The 15,161-nt window shown below is 40.3% G+C and overlaps 1 protein-coding gene across 2 annotated transcripts in view; it reads left to right on the top strand.

Moving 5' to 3' along the window:
* LOC102728655 (putative MAGE domain-containing protein MAGEA13P) overlaps window positions 1-15,161 on the top strand; it is a 235,361-nt gene that overhangs the window by 30,109 nt on the left and 190,091 nt on the right. Inside the window, exon 2 of one of the 2 annotated variants that reach the window (XM_081809402.1) lies at window positions 10,347-10,457. The exons of the other annotated variant lie outside the window; for it this stretch is intronic. The gene's annotated coding sequence lies outside the window, so the exon portion shown is untranslated. The remainder of the gene's footprint in view (window positions 1-10,346; window positions 10,458-15,161) is intronic. 2 annotated transcript variants of the gene reach the window in all.

The following is a 15,161-nucleotide window of genomic DNA, read 5'->3' as shown; positions in this document are numbered from 1 at the left end:
GCTGAAATCATGAGTCGGCCACTTAACCCACTGAGCCACCCAGGCACCCTGCTAGTACCAGACTGTTTTGAGTGTTGTAGCTTTGTATAGTAATTTTGAAATCAGAAGTGTGAATCCTCCAACTTTATTCTTTTTCAAGATTGTTTTGGTTGTTCAGAATCCGTTGAGTTTCCAGATCAGCTCATCCATTTTTGCAAAAAGAACCAAAAATACAGTTGGAGTTTTGACAGATATTGCCTTGAATCTATAGATCAATTTGAGGAGTATTGTAATTTTAACAATACTAAATCTCCCAATCCATGAACAAGAGATAGGCTTCCATTTATTTAGGTCTTCTTTAATCTCTTTCAACAATATTTTGTAGTTTCCAAAATATGCATTTTACACTTCTTTTGTAAAACTTAATCCTAAGTATTTTATTCTCTTTGAAATTAGACAAAAGTTTAGGCTTAATATGGGAAGCAAATTATTGTAGGCTCAAATTGGAATATAATGAAAAATGGCATTTCTGGCAGTTATGGAGGTATTCTGCCTGGATCTCTCTTCAAGAATTTGTCATTCAGGGGCGCATGGGTGGCTCAGTTGTTAAGCATCTGCCTTCGGCTCAGGTCATGATCCAAGGGTCCTGGGATCGAGCCCTGCATCAGGCTCCTTGCTCCGCATTAAGCCTGCTTGTCCCTCTCCCACTCCGCCTGCTTGTGTTCCCTCTCTCACTGTGTCTCTCTCTGTCAAATAAATAAATAAAATCTTTAAAAAAAAAAGGATTTGTCATTCAGCTGTAAGGAATGTGTTTATCTGACAGCCTCCACCTTCAGAGTTTGCCGTGCTCTTCATGGTCATCCTCCAGCCAATGACTGAGCACGTGCAGAGGTATTAGGGCCTGGTAATTTCTTTCCATCATGAGACTCTATTAATACAACATTTTTTCTTGAGAGCACTACATTAGTTTGGATGAGGCTTTGTGAATCTGAGCCTCAGTCTGACTCTCTCTTGTCTTATCCTACTTCCTGTTCCTTTTCCTTTCACAGTAGCATCATAGTCTAAAGTCTTGCCCTACCCACTTCTGCTTACTCCTCCTTTTACCCTTCACAGGCATTACTTCCAATAAACCTTTGCATTCCTCTGTTTCATCATCTGCTTCCCAGAGAGAGCCTAACTGACATACAGCGTAAGCCACATTTCCATATTGGGTGAAAAAAGGGAAATAATAAAAGGATTTTCAGAGAAAAGTGACCTCTTAAAATTTATTCTCTTTAGAGTCTATTACAGTTCCAGTCAGGACAACACTGTTTATAGATAGTAAAAGTCAATTTAATTATTCTGTAGTTTGAAGGGGTGACAGAATATGAGTATAAACAGGCACTTATCAGTGCCAACCTGCTGCCAAATATGAAATGTAGACCAGATTCCAATATAAATAAATGGTACAAGTTGTTCTAGGAAATGTATGCATGAACAACATGGGTTTGAACTATGTAGGTCCACTTATATGTGGATTTTTTTCCTGATAAATACGGTACACTGCTGTATTTTCTCCTTCTTATGACTTTCTTAATAACCTTCTCTTTTCTCTAACTTACTTTACAGTATATAATATATATAACATACAAAATATGTGTTAATCGACTGTTCATGTTACTGGTAAGTCTTCTGGTCAGCAGTAGTCTATATGTAGTTAATTTGGGGGAAGTAAAAAGTCATATACAGATTTTCAACTGTGCAGGGGGTCAGCACCCCTAATCCCACATTGTTCGGGGATCAACTGTATTCTGTAAGCAAAAAGTTAGCCCTTTATTCAACTGATATTAGCCAGTATGGCTTAGATCCACAAATTCAACATCTACCTGGCACTCAAACACCCAGATGGGAAGTGAAAAGAAGACATCATCCAGATATTTGGTGTAAGGCAGCCACACACAAAGTTAATTGCAGAATTGAGAGAACCATCCAGTTAATTTGAGCCCTAAATGCTATCACCTGAGACATTTAACTAACTGACTTATTGGGCTTCATGAGGTATAAAGAACCTAGAGATCATCAATGAGAATGTCTAGTATCTCTCACTGTGCAGAAGCAAAAACTGAGGCCCAAAGGGAGCAAAAAACTTGCCCAAGTTAACACAGCAAGCTAGTAGTTAAGATTGGAACCAAAATCTTCTTTATTTGATAGAGCTCCCTTCCTCTCATTTTTGTGGTCACCATATTTGAAATGTCACTGATTCTAGCATATTCCTGTCATGAGGGAGCTAAATTTAATAAAGTACATACATCCAGTTTTACCCTTCCCACTGAGCTCACATGCAACCCAAAAGAAAATATTCTCTTTCTATCTGTAGGGATGATCTTTGATACTTGACAGAGTAGAAATCCACTAGAGGTTACACAATTTAGGTTATTCAACAACAAAGCAAGAGAAGGCCTTAAGCAGCACCATCTGATTATGCAATTTTGCTGTTGTGGAGAATTAATCAAATTCATCCTAGAGGCTCATCTGCTGGGTGACACATTCATTCCTTGATACTAAAACTCCCTAACAAGTTTAAATATGAAAAGTGCTGTTGACTTCTTTTCCTAGTAATTTCTGATTTTATTAGAACCCTAAACTCCAGAAAATGGAAATGGTTACTTACCTTCAATTTTCTGAAGTGTTTCATAGTCAGGCTTTCTGGCTGTAAGATGTCAGTTCTCTGGCAAGGTAGGTCAGATTCTGGAAGAACAGCAAATTTATTAAGTTATTTTTATAGAAAAAAAAGATGGCAGGTGCAAAAGAATTGGGTGCAACTGGATCTATTTCTCCCAAAGCACCAGCTTTGCTGATAATTGTATCTTTTGATGATTCAGTACCTGGCACATTCTCCTAGTCATTATTTAACTTATATCCCAAAAAGATATCAGGGAACACAAGGCTCTATTAAGTGCCAAGCTATTGACCAATCCTGGCTGCAGAAAATTTTATGACAAACGAAAGGATTTAGCTTGACTCCTCTTTCCTCTCCTTGTCACTCCCTTTTGATTGTTGTCTCTGAGGATGGTCCTGTGGTTTGAGATTGGCAATGCCTTGAACTGGAGAAACTCAGGCACCTTCGCAGGGTGAGATACGTAGAGGTTGGTAATGGCTACAGCTAATCAGGGCTATAGGAGTCTGTGAAGACCCTAGAGATTTTATTTCTATATCTACTTTGGATAAGTAAATGTTCTTCCTGGAGAAGTATATAGTATATGCTCCTATGTCAGAGTTTCCCATTGCAGAATAAGGTTTAAATGAATTTCAAGGGCAGTTCACAAGAGGCAACTGTGTGTGTATGTTTGTGTTGGCAAGATATTACAAAAACAACATTCACTCATTTTTTTAAGCAACTGCTATGTATCAGATCCTGGGCCAGACAGTGGGATTATAATACTAAATAAGACAGAAAAGGTCTCTGACCCCAGAGAACTTATGACCTAGTGGGAAATAGAAACAGATAAAAGGCTATTATAATCCACTGTACAGTGATGGGTCCTATGGGAGTGCCTAGAAAGGGAATCCAACCTGGACTTGGGGAATAATCAGACTTTTTAGAGGAAGTGATATCTAAGTTAAGGCCTAAGGAATGTGAGAAGTGAGGGATGGCAGTAGGTACTCAGTAGGGGGAATGGCATATGCAAAGCAGATTAAGACAGTGAGAAACCATGGAAAAAAGGCTTGCTAGTTGAAGGGACTGAAAGAAGTGATGTATAGATAGAGCATAACATGTGGAATAAAGAATGATAAGGATCTGAGGACTGGTTAATATTCTGAAGAAGATAGTTAGGACTTCAGTATCGTAAGGTGCATAGGTATGTTTCAAGGACACTGTGAGTATTTGCCATATCTGAAACTCTGCACTGGGCAATCTGGGAGCTAGAACTTTTAATAGTTATTACAAAAAACATTTATTGAGCACCTAACTCTATGAAATAGGTGCTATAGTTATCCCCATTTTACAGATAAGAAAACTTTTGAACAAATGAGAGAGAAATATAGGCAGACAGTAAGTACCATGGACATTTATAAGAAGAAAATGTCAGGGCACTTGGGTGTCTCAGTTGGTTAAGCAGCCAACTCTTGGTTTCTGCTCAGGTCATGATTTCAGGATCCTGGGATCGAGCCCCACATTGGGCTTTCCACTTAGCAGGGAGTCTGCTTCTCTCCTTCTCCCTCTCCCTCTGCTCCTTCTGTTCTCTCTCTCTCTCTCTCATTCTGTCTCAAATAAATAAGTCATTCAGTAAATAAATAAATAAATAAATAAATAAATCTTTTAAAAAAAAAGAAAGAAAATGTCATAGGTCTTGAATGCTCGAAGAAGACAGAAGACCTGGAGATGAAGATACAGGACTGGATCGTAGGGAGGGAGAGGTCAGCTGGCTTTGCAGCTTTGGTCTCAGATAGACCACCTCTCCCAAAGGAGTGAGTGTGGCTAGAGAAAAGCAGAGGCTGATGATTGAATCTTTGAAGATGCTCATGGTTTACCAGAGAGTAAAAACGAGAAACTATCAAATGAGATCAAGAAGGAAATCAGAGAGAAATTAACCTACATTGTCCTGAAGCTTAAAAGTGGGAGGAGTTTCAAGGAATGTGAGAATGGGTGTGTCAGCTAAAACCAAAGAAGGAAGTATGACCTCCAACACAGTTTTACTTTTTCTTCTCATTCCTCCCTCAAATGTACTATGTAACGAAGCAAATGTTGATAGTTTTCTTGCAATATATGAAAACTGAGATGCAGAAACACGATGTGTTGACAGGTATTAAGACAACTCTTTGATGTAGTCAAATCCTAGAGATGTGTCAACATTTCCACAGCCAGAGATTTTTGGGCACATCACCAGATCATTTCTTTGCAAAAGTATTTGATGTTTCGAAAATCACATTATCGATTTATTTCACAAGAGGAAAGAAGAATCTGCTCTAACAATCTCTTCTTCTCCTCCAACAACAGTCCATAGTAAATAAACTCTGGCTCAGTGGCATCAAGGTTAGGATTCACAAAATGCTTCAGTTAAAGCCAAATATGTAACTGCTAGTTATCTTCTGCTGGGATTAGAACATAGAAATGTGAAATTCTAAATTGTTCACTCTTTCCTCTGGCAGGCCTCTTAATACAAACCAAATTAAGAAGAAATTAACCCTAAAATGACAGCTCTTTTGCCTTCATTTGTTTCCAAATGGTTAACTTACCATTTGGATTTTTGAGGGGCGATGAAGTTTTAGTGAACAATTCCTAACTTATCATGAAGCATGACTGTTTGGACCAATGATCTTTGATGCCATATACTGAAACACAGAAAGCAAGATTGAGAATATTACAATCCAACTTTGCTGCTTGCTTGGTAAGCTATAATCTGTAGCTTGAGAAGCCATACCTTATGTAAAGACACTTCTAAAGTGTGGTATGTCAAAATTTCCCCATAACTTTAATGGCTGTGCCCCTACACACATGCCTATTTAAATCCAGCCAGTACTTGCAAGGGTGAAAGGAATATATACTCTTTCAACTAACTAAACTAATAGAATTTTTGTTTTCAGATACTTACTTTGGCTTCATGTAGACACCGTCTGATAAACAGATTTTCAGTGCAGAAAAAAGTTAAAAATGCAGAATAGATGGGAACAAAGGAAGGCTAAAAGAATAAAAAGAAACTTGAAGAAGGTTGAAGCATTTTCTTAGTCTGTCTGACCTTCTACTTAGGTCCGCTGGAAAAGGTCAAGTCTCTTTCTCTAGACAAAAGTGAATCTGATTTAAATGGTGATATTGGATTTTTCAGATCACTGCAGAATGGCAATCATGCTATTCAAATGATTCATTTCTTTTGTTGACTCCACTTTGTCTTCTAATCTTTATATAACTGAATAGCAAAAGAAAGCTCCTTAAATAATGAAAGGAACTTCAAACACACACACTGGGACTATTCGTTTTTCTCTGTCCATCAGCTATAAACTTCACATTAACCCTAGCTGGCCAGCCTCAAAAATGCTGTACCAGCTATAAGGAGGATTTGTGGGGAAAGGAAGTCTAGCTCTACTTTCTAGGTTCCTCTTTCTAGGGGAATGATGCAGAGGGGACATTGTCCATGCGGGGCAGGAGGGGTACCCAAGGAAGGTTAAGGGCAACAAGGTGTAATACATGTCTGATGTATTCTCAGATTCCCACATCAGGAAAGAGGTGCTCATTATCCTAACTAGAGTGTTAGCTGCTGAAAGCTTCAAGCTGAGTTTCTCTCTGAGAATCACTGTCATCCAAAGGGAATTTCTTCACCCAAGGCTACTCTTACTCCCCAGGGACAGTCCACATCCAGAACCTGGCAACATGGGTATAGAAAGCCAGGACCCATTATGTTTATTGAGAACAACTCAAAAGGCCCATCCCAGCTCTAGAACTCTAGATGAGCTGAGACCTCTGTTGCAACTGCATCTCAGTAGAACCTCCCTCCACTAAATCCTGCTTCCTCCACTCCTTTACAGTGCTGTTTGGACAGCACTGCCCAAGAAAACACCTGTACACTAGTTTTCATCTCAAAGTCTGTTTCTTGGGAAACATGGCCTAAGCCAGAAGGAGAAAGTAGAGATGGTGCTAGCTAGAAACAGAGGAAGATCTCTAAGGAGCTGGGTGTTCCTCTTTTCTTCTAGGTTAGTGATAAAATACCATATTCCTGACCTACTACTTTCAGCCTAGGAGTTGCTGAGATTTTTACCAGTACAGAGGGGGTTTCTGATCTATTTATACTTCACTGCATCTAGTGTGACTCCATTGGGATGGATGAAATACCCTGTGATATTTTAACTGAATTGACTAATCAATTCAGTTAAAATGGTAGACCCACTCAACTGTGTAGATAACAGCCAAAGAAAAGTGAATAAATTGGACTGGGGAATTTAAGAACAATGACTCAAATTTGAAACTTCTTTCCTCAGTAGAGTGAGTGATTAAATCAAGGGCTGATGGACAGAGAAAAGGAATGTATTAGGGGAGGTGCTGAGACAGGCAGTATTAATACATAAGCTATTACCCTTGCAATTATAAATGATCCAGGATGACCAATAAGGGACAGTAATGTTTCATGCCTCAGTTTGATTGTTTTTAAAACAAGGGCTTTTGATAAGTTCAGTGAGTTACAACCTTCTCACAACCAAAGACTTTAAAAAAAATCCCTATTCTCACCCTCAATAATACCATGGACTCCATGATTTGAAATACTAAACCCACTATACAAACTGATTTTTAGTAAGTAGTAATTTATTTTCTCATATTTAAGTGATTAACTACATAGGGATCTGTCAATAAGAGCTTCTGATGAATGTGAGGTGACCAGTTAAAGCATACTAAGCTCATAAAACTCCAGCCTAAAGCAAAGACACTTGATGTTCTAGTTAGCCTGTTACTTTATTTTTGAGAAGCTAGGGTTTCCCATGTAAAATAGCTCCATATGTTTTATGAAATTTCCAAATGATGTTTCATTTTAGCAATTCATTTTTACCCATTTTTCAATTATGAAAAGTCACACCTGATTCTGAGCCTTCATAATTCCAAGAAGTTATTTCCTTGTCAATTGATAATTGTCTAATTAGAGGTGAGAATCGGAAGTTTGCTATGACAACCTACATGACAACTGGTATCAAGAAAGTCACAATGACTTCCATCTCTTACTCTCTTTTTTCCTTCCTTCCTTCCTTCTTTTTTTAGTAGGCTCCATGCCCAATTGTGAGGCTTGAACTCATGACTCTGAGATCAAGAGTTACATGCCCTACCAACTGAGCCAGCCAGGTGCTCTCTTTCACCTCTTATTTTAACTCAGCATGGTAAATCACAGGCCACAGAAATCTGGGATCCATTATTCCAGCAATATAACCAATACCTTCCAATGTGTGAATCCTGCCCCCCAAAACAATTCTTTGCATATAGAATTAGATCTGTCATCTGAATTCTATCTGCAATTCCACTGGATTTCATGGGTTTCTGTGTTTGTAAATGAAAAAGGAATGTCATCATCCATCAGAGACACATACATTTTATACAGACATGGAAAACATTTGGCCCTGGGCTCACGGGAAAGTGACGGCATAGATTATCTGTGCTTATTGGCAGGGCTGGCGCAATTTACTGGCATGCCTGAGGAGTTTCTAACCAATATGCAAAGTGTCTCCATTTATGGACAAGATGGCTTTATCGTGTAGTAGCAGGGAGGCCTGGCTGAGAGGAATGCCAAAGCTCCCTTCAAGCTGCCTAGCTCCACACTACAAATCTCAGCCAGAGTATGGAAATTAGAATCTTACTTGATTTTAAATAGCATTTCATTTAGGGGAGGGTGGGAATGAACACTCCACATGTTGAATAATGATGACATATTAATTACTCTTTTTTGAAAAAATGGCTGAAATTATGGAGGGACTGTAGAAGAGCTTCTTATTTTTTTTAAGATTTATTTATTTAGGGGCACCTGGGTGGCTCAGTTGGTTAAGCATCTGCCTTCGGCTCAGGTCATGATCCTGGAGTCTTGGGATCAAGTCCCGCATGGGGCTCTCTGCTCAGCAGGGAGCCTGCTTCTCCCTCTCCCTCTGCCTGCCGCTCTGCCTACTTGTGCTCTCTCTCTTTCTCTCTATCAAATAAATAAAAAATGGGAGGGGCAGAGGGAGAGGGAGATGATCCCAATCAGGCTCCACAAACTAGCACGGAGCCTGACACAGGGCTTGATCCCATGACCCAGAGGTCATGACCTGAGCCAAAACCAAGAGTCAGACACTTAACCAACTGCACCATCGAGGCACCCCTTGGGCTACTTTAAATACACTTCTACTGTGATAAAACATACTGAAATAGAGTGCTTTTGGGGTTCCTCTGAGTCTTGTTTGCCTGAATTCACCAAATGCTAATGGGTAAGGACTATTCAGTTTAGAAAGGCATTCAAAGTCATGTTCAAAGACCAATGCAGTCAGATCACATATGCAAGGCTCTGCCATTTTGCAGGTCACTCAACATTAATGCCTTGATTAATGGTTTTGATACTATGCAGAGGTGGTACAGAATGCTTTTTGTGACTTTATAAGCAGCACCTCTGTTAAGTTGCTTACTGTCTAGGTGTGTTGGCTTTCTGGGAGACTGTCACTATCATTTAGATTCTATGAATTTAGTAGTCTATGGATTTAGGATGACTTACAGCTAACAGAACTGTGTGCTTGAAAAACAGCCGGGCTCCTTCTTTACTTATTTATGTGATGCTTAGAGGGCAACTTTCTTTATTCTGTTCTCAGGATTTGACCAGAGAGCATCTCAGAGGCATTGGGGACCAAGCACATTATTTTTTCAATCACAGTTTCAGCAGAGGGCAGGGAACAACTGTGGTTTATTGAAAAGCACACTGGAGTGGGAGGAAGTTGCAGAAGGTGCTTTAGGAACAGTACTAACTTGCTCTCTGACTGAGGGCAATCACTTCACTCTCTAGGACGTGGTTCTCCTGTTTACAAAGTGACAGGCCCAGGGGCATGAGAAGAGAAGGACATTCCTTTTTAGTGAAAGTTTTCCATACGTTAGGGGCGCCTGGGTGGCTCAGTTGGTTAAGTGACTACCTTCAGCTTAGGTCATGATCCTGGAGTCCCGGGATGGAGTCCCGCATCGGGCTCCCTGCTCAGCAGGGAGTCTGCTTCTCCCTCTGACCCTCCCCCCTCTCATGCTCTCTCTCTCTCATTCTCTCTCAAATAAATAAATAAAACCTTTTTTTAAAAAAAGAAAGTTTTCCATATGTTAGACACTATGTAAATGCTTTAATATATTATCTCATTTGGTCTTCACAACTACCCTAGGAGGTAGACACTAGCATTCTTTTTTTTTAAGGATTTTATTTTTATTTATTTATTTGAGAGAGAGCAAGAGAGAGCACAAGCCAAGGTCAGGGGAGGGGGGAGGACAGAGGGAGAGGGAGAAGCCAACTCCCCGCTGAGCAGGAAGCCCGACATGGGGCTCAATCTCAGAACTCTGGGATTATGACCGGAGCCAAGGGCAGATGCTTAACTGACTGACCACCCAGGCGCCCTGACACTAACATTCTTCCATTTTACAAAGGAAGAAGCTAAGACTCAGAGAAACTAGAAAATTCAAATATTGCTCATCACAATCCTAAGAGTCCATGAAGGTGCCTCTGGAACTCTCAAGGTAGTGAGAGGGTAGATACCTTCACCCCCAATTTCAATCTAATCTACTTTGTGTGTGTGTGTGTGTGTGTGTATAATGCAACTGACTGTTCATATATATATATATATAATGCAACTGAGTATACATATATATATATATAGTTGTATATATTGAATTTCCATGTAAATTTTTCTTTGTATTCTAGATTCTGCTATTGAAAGACAGTTGAAAGACAATTGAGTGTAGTAATCTCAACGATCCTATCTGTCTCCAATATGCCATAAAATATCCAGTCACTGAAAGAAAATACTAAAAGGTAGGCATCTGCTGGGCCCTCTCACTAGGGAGCCTCAATTTCTCACATGAATTTGAAATAGTCCATGTTGTTCTTTTGCTCTTACTGTAGAAACAGACATTCCTGAACTTCTCATGACTCACAGTATTTTGACTTCCACATGGAAAGCCGAGTTGATCTGGACAGGGCCAGGGTGAAATGCAAATGTGAGTGGCTGGGTAAGCTTATGCCTTTAGACTCAGTTGTCCTAGGCAAAGCAAAGCCAAAGTTCAGGGTGAAATTGGGACTGTCCTCAGTTCTCTAACTCACTTGAGGTAGAGGTGAGCTCTTAGGTTTGCCCCACTTAGATGAGGCCTGGACAATCTCCAATTCCCCAGCTAATTAGGCAGCCCCTACTGCCCTGTGGAAGTTTCCAGTACTGCATACTGTCATAAATATGAGTAAAGCACCCCATCTTGGCTGTGAAATCACTCGAAGTTACAGTTCGGTTTTATTTTAGCACTCTTTACCATCCATCTCTGTCCAAGTTTATTGCTAAAGACAATGTAAAAAGAAAATTGCATAAAAGAATGAGAGCTGTGCCTATACATCAGCTCTAAAATGTTTTCCTGATCAATGAGGCTTTTAAAAAAAAAAGAATTGGGCAAACAAAACTACCCAACATTCTAAGTCAGTTGGTACCAAAGCTGGGAATGTGACCTGGAGCTCTATCAGTGTATTAATTCCCTCAGATAGGCAGTGGATTCTGCCATCAGGAGCATCATTGCCTTTGTGACCCCCAAACCCCTCATGGTCCAGGTTTCCTTTGCCTGCTCTCCTTCGCAGGGCCCTGCACCCTGAGTATAGGGGTGAGGAATAAGTCTCCTCATTGGGCTTTAGCAATAATCCCTTGGCATTGGTGTTTTGTAGTCTCTACAGCAGTAGGACATGGTTTCTTATTTCTCCAACCAGTATTTCTTGAGGAGTATTTTTGGAAGTGGTAGATAGGTTCATTATATCTTGGTTGTGATGATAGTTTGCAGGTATATACATATCAAAACTTAACAGATTGTAGAGTTGAACTATGGACAGTTTATTGTACATCAATCATACCTCGATAAATCTATTAAAATGTTTTTTGGATGTGCTTCCCCTGTGCCAGACACTGTACTTGATGCCAAGAGTACATTGATAAAGAAGACCTCACAGTCTGCATCTTGTTTGAACCACAGGAAATTACTGCTTGTGTATGTGAGAAATGAACAAATACTGGTAATGGTCTAACCTAAGTTAACAATTACATGTGCTCTATACTCACCATAAGATAGGCGGTGTGGATATTAATCCCATTTTATAGAAGAGAAAATTGGGGCTCACACAGGTAAGGTGACTTGCCAGAGGATACCTCTTCTAGAATTCCCACATTTTAGGCATCTCTTATCCAGGCTGTCTGTTCTTTGTATACTGAGAAAGCCAACTCATCCAGGGCTGGACACAGAGACCACTGATCAGAGGTATAGAGAGTAAACTCTGGGTATGAGATTATTGCGGCTTCTATGTTCCAAGTGGTCCTCGGAGGTGCTACTCATGAGGCAACTCTAAGGAGCCACTGGGCCCGAAGGACCAGTCCTGTTCTCCATGTTGACATAGGGCTCTTTGCTGAGCTAGTCTCTTGTGCTTGGGATTTGTCTGTGGATCTGAGGCACTTACCTCCATTTGTTGCAACCTTGCCTATCTCTTGGTGCTTTGGTTTCTACTCATCATCTGCTTTTTTTCTCAATTTCCAAATGAAATTCCTTGGCCTCTGACTTTCATTTTTCAATGGCTTAGTTATAGTTTTCCTGCCCAATAGTGAATCTTATCCTCTAATTAGAAACAGTGCCTTCAAGATCAGGGACTAGAGGGCCCTGAAGATATCATGGTATAATAATTTTTTGTTAAATATTTTTTGAGTTCATGAAATGAGTCTTGTCATTAATGGATATTTATTTATTATCTATTACTGTTGAGTTACTTTTTATAAAATGGGAACTATGATAGCCCCCTAATTTATGGAGCTGTTATAAGCATTAAATGATATAATCCATGCAGACAACTTAAAACAGTGCCTGTACATAGTTAGCAGTCAAAAATGTTAGCTATTATTACTACACACACATTACATTAAATGGTCAGTGTGTGGGTAGAGGGTGGGGCAGGATTAAGGATAAAACAGATGGATAACACAAATCTACTGCCTACAAAACGCTTGCAGTCCATTATCTAATCATATTAGGGATAATATGATTATTAAAAATTTTTTTAAAGATTTTATTTATTCATTTGACAGAGAGAGAGAGAGAGAGTGCACAAGCAGGGGGAGCAGCAGAGGGAGAGGCAGAAGCAGGCTTCCCGCGGAGCAGGGAGCCCAATGTGGGGTTCGATGCCAGGACCCTGGGATCATGACCTGAGCCGAAGGCAGATGCCTAATGACTAGCCACCCAGGCGCCCCGATTATTAAAAAATTTTAAGCAAAATATGCTAGAGGAAAGGTGAAATTCCTAATTAGGGATGGGAGGTGGTTGAGAAAAACTTCATGTGGAGTGTGGCATTTGAAGTGGCCTCTGAAGGACAAATCAGCTTTTGACATGAGACATGGGCAGGAATGGAGTGGAGATGAGGGGTAAAGGGGACCATATGGGCAAAGGCACAGAGATGGGGAAGTGTTCCTGGCCATGTGGAGGAAAGGCAAGTTGGTATGGTATATACCTGTAAGGCCGTAGGTGCCATAGGAGGTAAAGCTATAAAGGTAGGCAAAGACCACCCTTGAGTAGGTTTTTAGTGTGGAGGCACCACAAGTACCTGTCAAGATCACTTTGTGCATTCTGAGCCCAGTGTCAAGTGCAACTGGGTGTTTATCACAACTTGTGATGAAACTGATTCAGGAGCTCACTGTGACGGCTAACCCTAAAATTTGTTTCTTCTGGAACTCCCTGATGGGACGCAATGAGAAGAACACAGCATCATTTGTGTGGTATTGCTACCATAAGTGCACAACCTGAATCGAATAATGAAGAAACATCAGACAAACTCAAACGGAATGGCATTCTATAAAGTAGCTAGCTGGAAATATTCAAGTGTCAAGATCTAGAAAGTCAAAGAAAGGCTGAAGGACTGTATAGGAAGGAGACTAGAAAGACATATGAACGAAATATAGCACATGGTTCTGAACTGGATCCTTTTACTATAAAGGACATGATTGGGACAACATGACTGGTGAAGCTGGTGTGGGATCTAAGGATTAGATTATAGTTATGTATCAACATTAATTCCCTGATCACATTGCAGTTATATAGGAGAATGCCCTTATTTATAGGAAATACTGAAGTATAGCAATGCAGTGGGGCATCAGGATGGCAACTTGCTCTCAAATGATTCAGGGGAGAAAAAAGCTCTGTGGACTTTATTGATCGTATTTGAATCTTTTGTGTAAGTTTGAGATTGTTTCAAAAATGTGTATAAAATTACTAAAATAGGTTTCCCAGTGGGAAAAGTAAGATTAAAATAAAGTTAGCAAGTTATCTTTAAACAAATGCTGTTGACTATCTGCCATGGTTTCCTGGAGAGGCCCCTTAGATTGCCAGCCATCTGGATGCAGGATGTGGTCCAGAGGCCAGCATGGCAGAAGGCTGCAGTGCCTTTTGAGGGACCACACAAAGAGAAGCAGTATCTGGGAATGGTCTTTTGCTTCAGGCCCTTTAGTCATGTATTGTGAGATTTGGTCCCCTCTCCTTGCTGTAAGAAGCAGAGGGCAGAGAGAAATAAAACTGTGGTCCAATAACCATACGCTAATTCACACACGGGCTGCCCTTCCTCTGCTTGTAAGAAACATTAACAGGTGTACTTACGCCTTACCTTATATATTTTGATAAGCCCTATGGGAATCTAGAAAATAATTTATTGTGCCTCTCCTCTTTACCCCAACTTAATCAGAAACAAGCTCGGGCTAAATAGTTGAAATGCGCAGAGACCACCTACTTACAGTGAGGCTTTCAGCAGGTTCATTCCTCTTTCAGCATGGTTAGGGATTGTCCGTGTTGGCAAAACCTGTCACAGAGGAAATCAAGTTGAGGACGTTCAGTCCCCAATCCACACCCCAGTTACTGCCACAGTCTCAGCCACAACTACAACCTGCTATCCAAACTGTGACAGCATCTTTCCAAAAAGCCCAAGAGGTGTGCTACCTTGCCCAGTTGGCTGAACTACCTCCTTATATCCAGCCTATGTATTTCCAAGGGCCTATGATTAAATCACTCAATCAGTTGCCTGTTAAGCACTCTGAATAACTCATGCTAACATTTATCTGTCCTTACCATATGCTGGGCACCACACCACATGCTTTATATTAGTTGATTTGATTGTCACAAAATCCTATTAGGTGGGCGCTACTTTTAGTTTTAATTTTATGGATGAAGATGATGTGAGATTTGGACAAAGAAGGTTACTTGCTCAAGGTCACACATCTCTGAAGATGCAAAGCTGGGATTTGATCCCAGGTCAGTTTAATCCCAAAGCCAATCCCTTGGCCACTTTGCTATACTGTCTCTCAGGCCATTTGGTCTTATCAACTGTACCATGGGGGAATCCTGGGTCCCCTGAAACAGTATCCAGATGATGCTATTCAATCAGTTGGTTATCTCAGTAGGCAGAGATTACTTTTTGCTCTCAAGATAGGCCTAATAAATTTAGGAGTTCTGCTCTAGTCAC

The sequence above is a fragment of the Leptonychotes weddellii genome, chromosome X (genome assembly GCF_054177405.1).
Source record: "Leptonychotes weddellii isolate Sample4059 chromosome X, ASM5417740v2, whole genome shotgun sequence".
NCBI classification, from domain to species: Eukaryota; Metazoa; Chordata; class Mammalia; order Carnivora; family Phocidae; genus Leptonychotes; species Leptonychotes weddellii.
This window is presented reverse-complemented; position numbering and strand designations above follow the sequence as displayed.